This window comes from Lissotriton vulgaris, chromosome 8, assembly GCF_964263255.1.
Source record: "Lissotriton vulgaris chromosome 8, aLisVul1.2, whole genome shotgun sequence".
Lineage (NCBI taxonomy): Eukaryota > Metazoa > Chordata > Amphibia > Caudata > Salamandridae > Lissotriton > Lissotriton vulgaris.
Window position 1 is genome coordinate 1,579,804,780 of NC_141696.1, and position 8,211 is coordinate 1,579,812,990.

Sequence of the window (8,211 nt, forward strand, 5' to 3'; positions counted from 1 at the left end):
AGCAGGCAGGGGGGCGATCCACCAAGGGTGCAGGCAGCAGAGAGTCACTTACTGGTGCTGGTATCCGGGAGAGTGCCGGGGGAAGGGACAGCCGAGCTCAGGCCGTGGCCGAGGCTCCCAGCAGAGACAGCAGGCCTAGGCCAGTGACAGCAGCTCCCGGGCAGAGACAGCCGAGCCCAGGCAGAGACAGCGGGTGTCAGGCAGCGCCATCGGAGCCCAGGCAGGGACAGCACGCAGGCAGCCGGCGAGAGCAGCAGAGTGCAGCCAGATACAGCATGGGGAGGGAGAGAGAGGCGGACCGGGGGCAGGAAGGAGGGAGGGAGGGAGAGGGGAAGAGGGTGGGAGGGACACGAGCAGGTCACAGGGGGGCGGGACAGCGCCAGGGGAGGGCAGAGGGAGGGACAAGGGAAAGAGGGAGGGACAGCTGCAGGTAATGACAGGAGAAGAGACAGCAGCACTGAGAAGAAGTGACTGCAGCAGATACAGGAAGGAAAAGCAAGAGACAGGGAGAAAACAGCAGGCAGAAGTGTGGGAGAGACAGCTGTAAGGAGGGGGGCCCGGGGAGAGACAGGTGGGAGAGGGGACAGAGGAGAGACAGCTGTAAGGAGGGGGGAGTGGGGACAGAGGAGAGACAGCTGTAAGGAGGGGGGAGTGGGGACAGAGGAGAGACAGCTGTAAGAAGGTGGGAGAGGGAGAGACAGCTGTAAGAAGGTGGGAGAGGGGACAGAGGAGAGACAGCTGTAAGGAGGGGGGACTGGGGAGAGACAGGTGGGAGAGGGGACAGAGGAGAGACAGCTGTAAGAAGGGGAGAGACAACAGCAGGGCACAGGAAAGGACAACCAGAGGGAGTATGTTAGGCGTTAGCAAGGTAGCCTGAAGGGGTGGGCAGGCTTGGGAGGAGTGAGGAGAGCAGCGGGGAAGAGGGTGGAGAGCGCGCACAGTATTGGGCAAGCAGAGGAAATAAGCAGGGTAGGAGGAGAAGGGGCGAGACGACCAGAGGGGGCGGAGCGAAGGAATCAGAGGGTCAGTGGAGAGGAGGAGCTAAGAGTGAGGAGGAGGAGGAGCAGTGGAGAGGGGGAGGACTACAGGCCAGAGGGAGGTCTGACAGACAGAGGAGGAGGAGGAGCAGTGGAGAGGGGGGAGGGCTCCAGGCCAGAGAGAGGCCTGACAGAGAGAGGAGGAGTATCAGTGGAGAGGGGGAGGGCTACAGGCCAGAGAGAGGCCTGACAGAGAGGGGTGGAGTATCAGTGGAGAGGGGGCAGGACTACAGGCCAGAGGGAGGTCTGACAGAGAGAGGAAGAGGAGTATCAGTGGAGAGGGGGAGGGCTCCAGGCCAGAGAGAGGCCTGACAGAGGGAGGTGGAGTATCAGTGGAGAGGGGGAGGGCTACAGGCCAGAGAGAGGAGGAGTATCAGTGGAGAGGGGGGAGGACTACAGGCCAGAGGGTGGTCTGACATAGAGAGGAGGAGGAGTTTCAGTGGAGAGGGGGAGGGCTACAGGCCAGAGGGAGGTCTGAAAGACAGAGGAGGAGTATCAGTGGAGAGGGGGAGGACTACAAGCCAGAGGGAGGTCTGACAGAGAGAGGAGGAGGAGTATCAGTGGAGAGGGGGGGGGGCTACAGGCCAGAGGGAGGTCTGACAGAGAGAGGAGGAGTATCAGTGGAGAGGGGGGGGGGACTACAGCAGGCCAGAGGGAGGTCTGACAGAGAGAGGAGGAGGAGAAGGAGCAGTGGAGAGGGGGGAGCGCTCCAGGGCAGAGAGAGGCCTGACAGAGAGAGGAGGAGTATCAGTGGAGAGGGGGAGGGCTACAGGCCAGAGGGAGGTCAGACAGAGAGAGGAGGAGGAGCAGTGGAGAGGGGGGGGGGCTCCAGGCCAGAGGGAGGTCTGACAGACAGAAGAGGAGGTGTATCAGTGGACAGGGGGGAGGACTACAGGCCAGAGGAAGGTCTGACAGAGAGAGGAGGAGGAGCAGTGGAGAGGGGGGAAGGACTACAGGCCAGAGGGAGGTCTGACAGAGAGAGGAGGAGGAGGAGGAGGAGGGGTAGTGGAGAGGGGGAGGGGGAGGGCTACAGGCCAGAGGGAGGTCTGACAGAGAGAGGAGGAGGAGTATCAGTGGACAGGGGGGAGGACTACAGGCCAGAGGGAGGTCTGACAGAGAGAGGAGGAGGAGTATCAGTGGAGAGGGGGAGGGCTCCAGGCCAGAGGGAGGTCTGAAAGACAGAGGAGGAGGAGCAGTGGAGAGGGGGGGGGGGTGCTCCAGGACAGAGAGAGGTCTGACAGAGAGAGGAGGAGTATCAGTGGAGAGGGGGAGGGCTACAGGCCAGAGGGAGGTCTGACAGAGAGAGGAGGAGTATCAGTGGAGAGGGGGGGGGGGGGGGGGACTATAGGCCAGAGGGAGGTCTGACAGAGAGAGGAGGAGTATCAGTGGAGAGGGGGAGGGCTCCAGACCAGAGGGAGGGAGGAGGCAGGAGCTTGGGAGGAGGAGCAGGAGAGGCGAGGGGAGGAGTGGAGGCCAGAGGGAGGGAGTAGGCAGGACCTTGGAAAGGAGTAGCAGTGGAGAGGGGGGGGAGTCTAGGCCAGAGGGCGGGCTCCTGACACACAGAGAGGAGGAGGAGCAGGAGAGGCGAGGGGAGGAGTGGAGGCCGGAGGGAGGGAGGAGGAGGAGCAGGAGAGGCGAGGGGAGGGGAGGAGTGCAGGCCTGAGGGAGGGAGGAGGCAGGAGAGGCGAGGGGAGGAGTGCAGGCCTGAGGGAGGGCTCCTGACACCGAGAGAGCAGGAGGAGCAGAGTCCGAGGAGCCCTGGGGCCCAGGGAGGGGCCCGAGGGGCAGCAGGGCGGGCGGGGGGCAGACAGGAGCAGCCTCCGAGGGGAGGGGGCAGCTCAGGGCCCGGGGAGGGGGCGGGGCTCAGGCCCAAGAAGGAGAAGGAAGGACACGAAGGTCACTTCCGGCGGAGGGGCAGCGTCAGCACAGGCAGCGAGGAGGCGGTGGCGCCCTGGGGGCGGGGCCTGGGGCTCAGCAGGACCCCCTGCCCCCTCACCAGCTCAGCTTGTTTTACACCTGCCACCCATATCTGCCTGATGAGTTTTACACCTGCCCCCACTCACCAGCTCAGCTTGTTTACACCTGCCCTGGGCTGGGCTTGTTTACACCTCCCCCTGAGCTGGGCTTGTTTACACCTGCTCTGGGCTGGGCTTGTTTTACACCTGCCCTGGGCTGGGCTTGTTTTACACCTGCCCTGGGCTGGGCTTGTTTTACATCTGCCCTGGGCTGGGCTTGTTTACACCTCCCCCTGGGGTGGGCTTGTTTACACCTGCCCTGGGCTGGGCTTGTTTTACACCTGCCCTGGGCTTGGCTTGTTTTACACCTGCCCTGGGCTGGGCTTGTTTACACCTGCCCTGGGCTGGGCTTGTTTACACCTGCCCTGGGCTGGGTTTGTTTACAACTGCCCTGGGCTGGGCTTGTTTACACCTCCCCCTGGGCTCGGCTTGTTTACACCTGCCCTGGGCTGGGCTTGTTTTACACCTGCCCTGGGCTGGGCTTGTTTTACACCTGCCCTGGGCTGGGCTTGTTTTACACCTGCCCTGGGCTGGGCTTATTTTCACCTGCCCTGGGCTGGGCTTGTTTACACCTGCCCTGGGCTGGGCTTGTTTACACCTGCCCTGGGCTGGGCTTGTTTTACACCTGCCCTCGGCTGGGCTTGTTTACACCTGCCCTGGGCTGGGCTTGTTTTACACCTGCCCTCGGCTGGGCTTGTTTTACACATGCCCTGGGCTGGGCTTGTTTACACCTGCCCTGGGCTGGGCTTGTTTTACACCTGCCCTGGGCTGGGCTTGTTTTACACCTGCCCTGGGCTGGGCTTGTTTACACCTGCCCTGGGCTGGGCTTGTTTACACCTGCCCTGGGCTGGGCTTGTTTACACGTGCCCTGGGCTGGGTTTGTTTACACCTGCCCTGGGCTGGGCTTGTTTTACACCTCCCCCTTCGGCCGGCTGGGCTTGTTTTACCCCAGCCCCCCCTCACCTGCTGGGATTGTTTGACACCTGCCCTCTGGCTGGGCTTGTAACACCTGACCCCCCACCTGCTGGGCTTGATTTACACCTGCCCCCTCACCTGCTGGGTTTGAATTCCACCTGTCCTCCAGCTGGGCTTGTTTTAAACCTGTCATGCAGCTCGGCTTGGTTTACACCCGCTCTCCGGCTGGACTTGGTTAACACCTGCCCCCACTCACCTGCTGGACTTGATTTCCACCTGCTGGGTTTGATTTCCACCTGTCCTCCAGATGGGCTTGTTTTACACAGGCTGGGCTAGTTGTACACCTGCCCACCAGCTGGGCTTGATTTACATCCCCCGGCTGGGCTTCTTTTACACCTGCCCTCTAGCTGGGCTTGTTTGTTTTACACCTGCCATCCAGCTTGGCTATTTTGTTTTATACCTGCCATCTGAATGGGCTTATTTTACACCTGACCTCTGGGTCTGGCCGGGCTTGTTTTACACCTGTCCTGCAGCTGGTCTTGTTTTATACCTGCTCTCCAGCTAGGCTCATTTGTTTTGTACCTGTCCTCCGGTTGGGCTTGGTTTACACCTGCCCGTCGGCTGGGCTTTTTTTACACCTACCCTCCGTCTGGGCTTGTTTGTTTTTTACCTGCCCGCCGGATGGGCTTGGTTTCACCTGCCCTACGGCTGGACTTGGTTAACATCTGCCCTCTGGTTAGGCTTGGTTTACACCTGCTTTCTGGTTGAGCTTGGTTTACACCTGCCCTCCGGCTTGGCTTGTTTTACACCTGCCCTCCGGCTGGGCTCATTTGTTTTGTCCCTGCCCACCGGCTGGGCTTGTTTATTTTACACCTACCCTCCAGTTGGGCTTGGTTAACACCTGCTGTCCGGTTGGGCTGGTTTACACCTCCATCCACTGGGCTTGTTTATTTTACTCGCACACAAGAACAACTGGAATGTTTCAAAGCAGGTCCCTCCTCACACCTCTAGGACATTCAAAGATATTAGAGTAGAATCCTCATTCACTTATCGTGACATGCTTCATCATCAGCGCCTATCCACACCCTGGTAGGGTAATACTACCAGGGCGGACTCAGCCAAATATACAATGAGAGTTCTTAGATTAAATCAGACTGGATAAGCAGGGATCCAGATGGGAGTAAGTTGTTAAAAGTACCTACAGGTATACCCAAAAGTTTGCTTTATTGCTAGGGTACCTGGGGTACGGATAAAAGAGCATGTTGAGGCTTTTTATTGAATGACTGTTCAACATGTTTCGGCCCGCGATATGAGCCCGTTCGGGTCTGGGGCCTTCGTCGGGGCCTTTTGGATGTATCCCTGCCTTTTTATGCAAGCACACCATGCACACTTGTGAGGCATAAGGCTCCCACCTGTCGTCAGTGTCTGTCTTAAGGATTTTCTGTAAGACATAAAATTATTTGACATTTCAGGCTGGACCTAGCATTTTCTTTGTTAGATAGATATATTTATATATATGTATATATTCGAGCTCCGCAGGTCAGAAACCGGCAAAAATCGGCACTCGCAGCAGTTTAAACCAAAGTAAGGTTTATTGCGCACAAATTCAAAACCAGACGCGTTTCAGCACTTGCCTTCGTCAGTGTCAGCTGGCGTCGGCAAGGCGGAAGTGAAATAAAGCATAAGTCATAGAAAGTAAAAACGGACCATAAGCATAATTGAAGCGCCATCTTTGAGTGGTGAAATAACGCTCATTACGATACAAAAGAAACTCATTTCTGGCAATGCATATAAAGCTGTACAAATCAATCGCTTTCAATACGAATTAAATTTAAATTAAATCCTCTACTTTTGACATTTAGACCTGGATGGGCAATTAGTGGTTTAAAGCTAAACCTCAATTCATAAGTCAGCCTCAATCGCATTGCTGGACTAATCAATATATCTCACTGGTAAACAGTTCAAAAAGTTCATAAACCCCGTTAATCTGTAATGAATATGTTCAATAATTGTGGCCTGGATGGCCTGGTTAGTGAGACTGCAAATCAAATTAACCAAACTTTACAAAAGCCAAATGAAACAATTCCAATATCTATTCATCAAAGGGGTCAGACTGTAAACCAATTGATTTCTTAAAGCATTTTCTTGTAGTTGTAGATCTCTCAGACAGTGACATAGTTCAAGGTACGATAATCGTGTTATAGGTGTGATGGTAGCTCTTCCCCTGCGATAATATATCGTGACTCCAATCGTCTAAGTCTACGTTTCAGATCTCCACCCCTGATGTCTTGAGGGATGCAGTCTAGGCTGAAGAAGCTAAGTAGAGTCCTATCGCTATTATGGTGGCTAGCAAAATGCCGGGCCATCGGATAGCTTTCATCCTTGTTGGCGATGGCCCGTTGGTGTTCTAAGATTCTAAGCTTTACTGCTTTCGTTGTGCTCCCCACGTACATCCGTCCGCAGGGGCATTTCAGGCAGTACACCACAAATGTGGTAGAACAAGTAATAAACTTGTTGATTTTAATCTTGGAATCTTTATGTGGCACCTGATAGCTCAATACCCTCTGGCTATTACTGCAGGCCTTGCATTTCCCGCATGGATATGAGCCATGCATGGCGTGCAGTTCTCCTTTAGACTTTTCCTTTGGAAGGTGACTCGTGACCAATCTGTCTTTTAATGATCTTATTCTCCTGAATGTTATCATTGGGTGTTTTTGTAGATCCTTCCCAATTACGGTATCTGATTGGAGGATCCCCCAATTTTTTGACATGATGGCTCTAACTTTATTCGCTGCCACCGAATAGTTGGTAATAAGTCTGATAATGCCGTTCCCTCCTTTGGAAGTGTCAATCTTTTTATCCTGCAGTAGGGTATATCTCTCAACTTTTTTTGCTTTCTCTTCAGCTTGTTGGAGGACGGTTGTAGAATAGCCGCGGGATCTAAAGCGCTTCACGCTTTTTTGTGCGGCCTCTGTAAAATCTCTTTCCAGGGAGCTGTTGCGCTTTATCCTCAACAGTTCCCCGTAGGGGATGCTCTTAACTAAGGAGGTCGGATGGCTGCTGCGTCCGTGTAGGACAGAATTACCTGCCGTCTCCTTTCTGTAGAGGGCGGTTTGGATCCTGCATGAGTCAACGAATACCCTTAAATCTAAGAAGCTAACTTCTTTCTTGCTCATAGTGTATGTGAATTGCAGGTTAAGATCATTTCGATTTAGAATCTTGATGTACTCTTGTGCTGAGAGTTCGGACCCACTCCAAATAAGGAAGAGGTCGTCGATATACCTTCTCCAGCATATCACCTTATCCACCATATATCAGCTCCACAATCCTCTTACTTTCAAAAAGAAGATACCAGCACTCCTCGCGTAGCGTTTCAGTTGGCGTTTTTATTCCACGTAGAACAGACGTGTTTCGGCGATGCCTTCCTCGGTGTTCACAGACACTGGGAGGCCGCCATCTTTTTCAATCATTTCAGTATGCCACAACACAGAAAAAAGACTATATTGCAGTGTGAACACAGCCGCCATAGCTGTGTTGTTGAAATCAAGTTATATACAATTCATTATAGGTGCACAACATCGCAATTTGCAAAAAGAATGATACTTTTCGTGATTACAAATCATAAGTTTCATTATTGCCTTTGTATAAACAATAAACCACTATGCTATAAAGAATAATGATTATTGATTTTGAGATCGCGTTACTGCATAAAATCTTATGTGCCTCTAATTCGCGATCTACTGCACATCAATGCGCCACGCCCTTTTTATATGCTTTCATTTGACTCGTAAGGTAAACGATGTAGTTTGACCGTATATCGGCTTATAATCCTTTTTCAATTTTCACACAATCCGAATTCCTCCGCCATCTTATGATGGTGGTTAATCTCCCTCGCCACTGTATGCCATGGTTTATTAATGCGACCACATTTTTGTTCAGTGCTATCTAAAACCACACACTGCTGAAAAAATCTTGCTGTGGATCGGCCTAAGTCCCTTCACGACTGTGCTGTATAATTCATTCACTATACGATGCAACAACAGAGATTAATAATTAGGTCTTCCATTAGACCTATTAGCAATTTTCTAGATGGACATTATTTCTTACATTTTATCATATCTACCACATAGAATTTCAACTACTTCTCATTTTTGTATACAATTCATCGTTTATTCAAACACCCAAATGCGACGCCAATTCTTTCCCACTGTTTAAACCTCTTGGGTACTTTGTTTGATAGTCAA

The 8,211-nt window shown here is 53.2% G+C and overlaps 1 protein-coding gene across 1 annotated transcript in view; it reads right to left on the minus strand.

The window, feature by feature from the left end:
• The window catches only part of PDXK (pyridoxal kinase), a 384,182-nt gene extending 383,303 nt beyond the window's left edge, over positions 1-879 (minus strand). Inside the window, exon 1 of the mRNA XM_086935883.1 lies at positions 53-879. The gene's annotated coding sequence lies outside the window, so the exon portion shown is untranslated. The remainder of the gene's footprint in view (positions 1-52) is intronic.
• Positions 880-8,211: the final 7,332 nt, after the last annotated feature.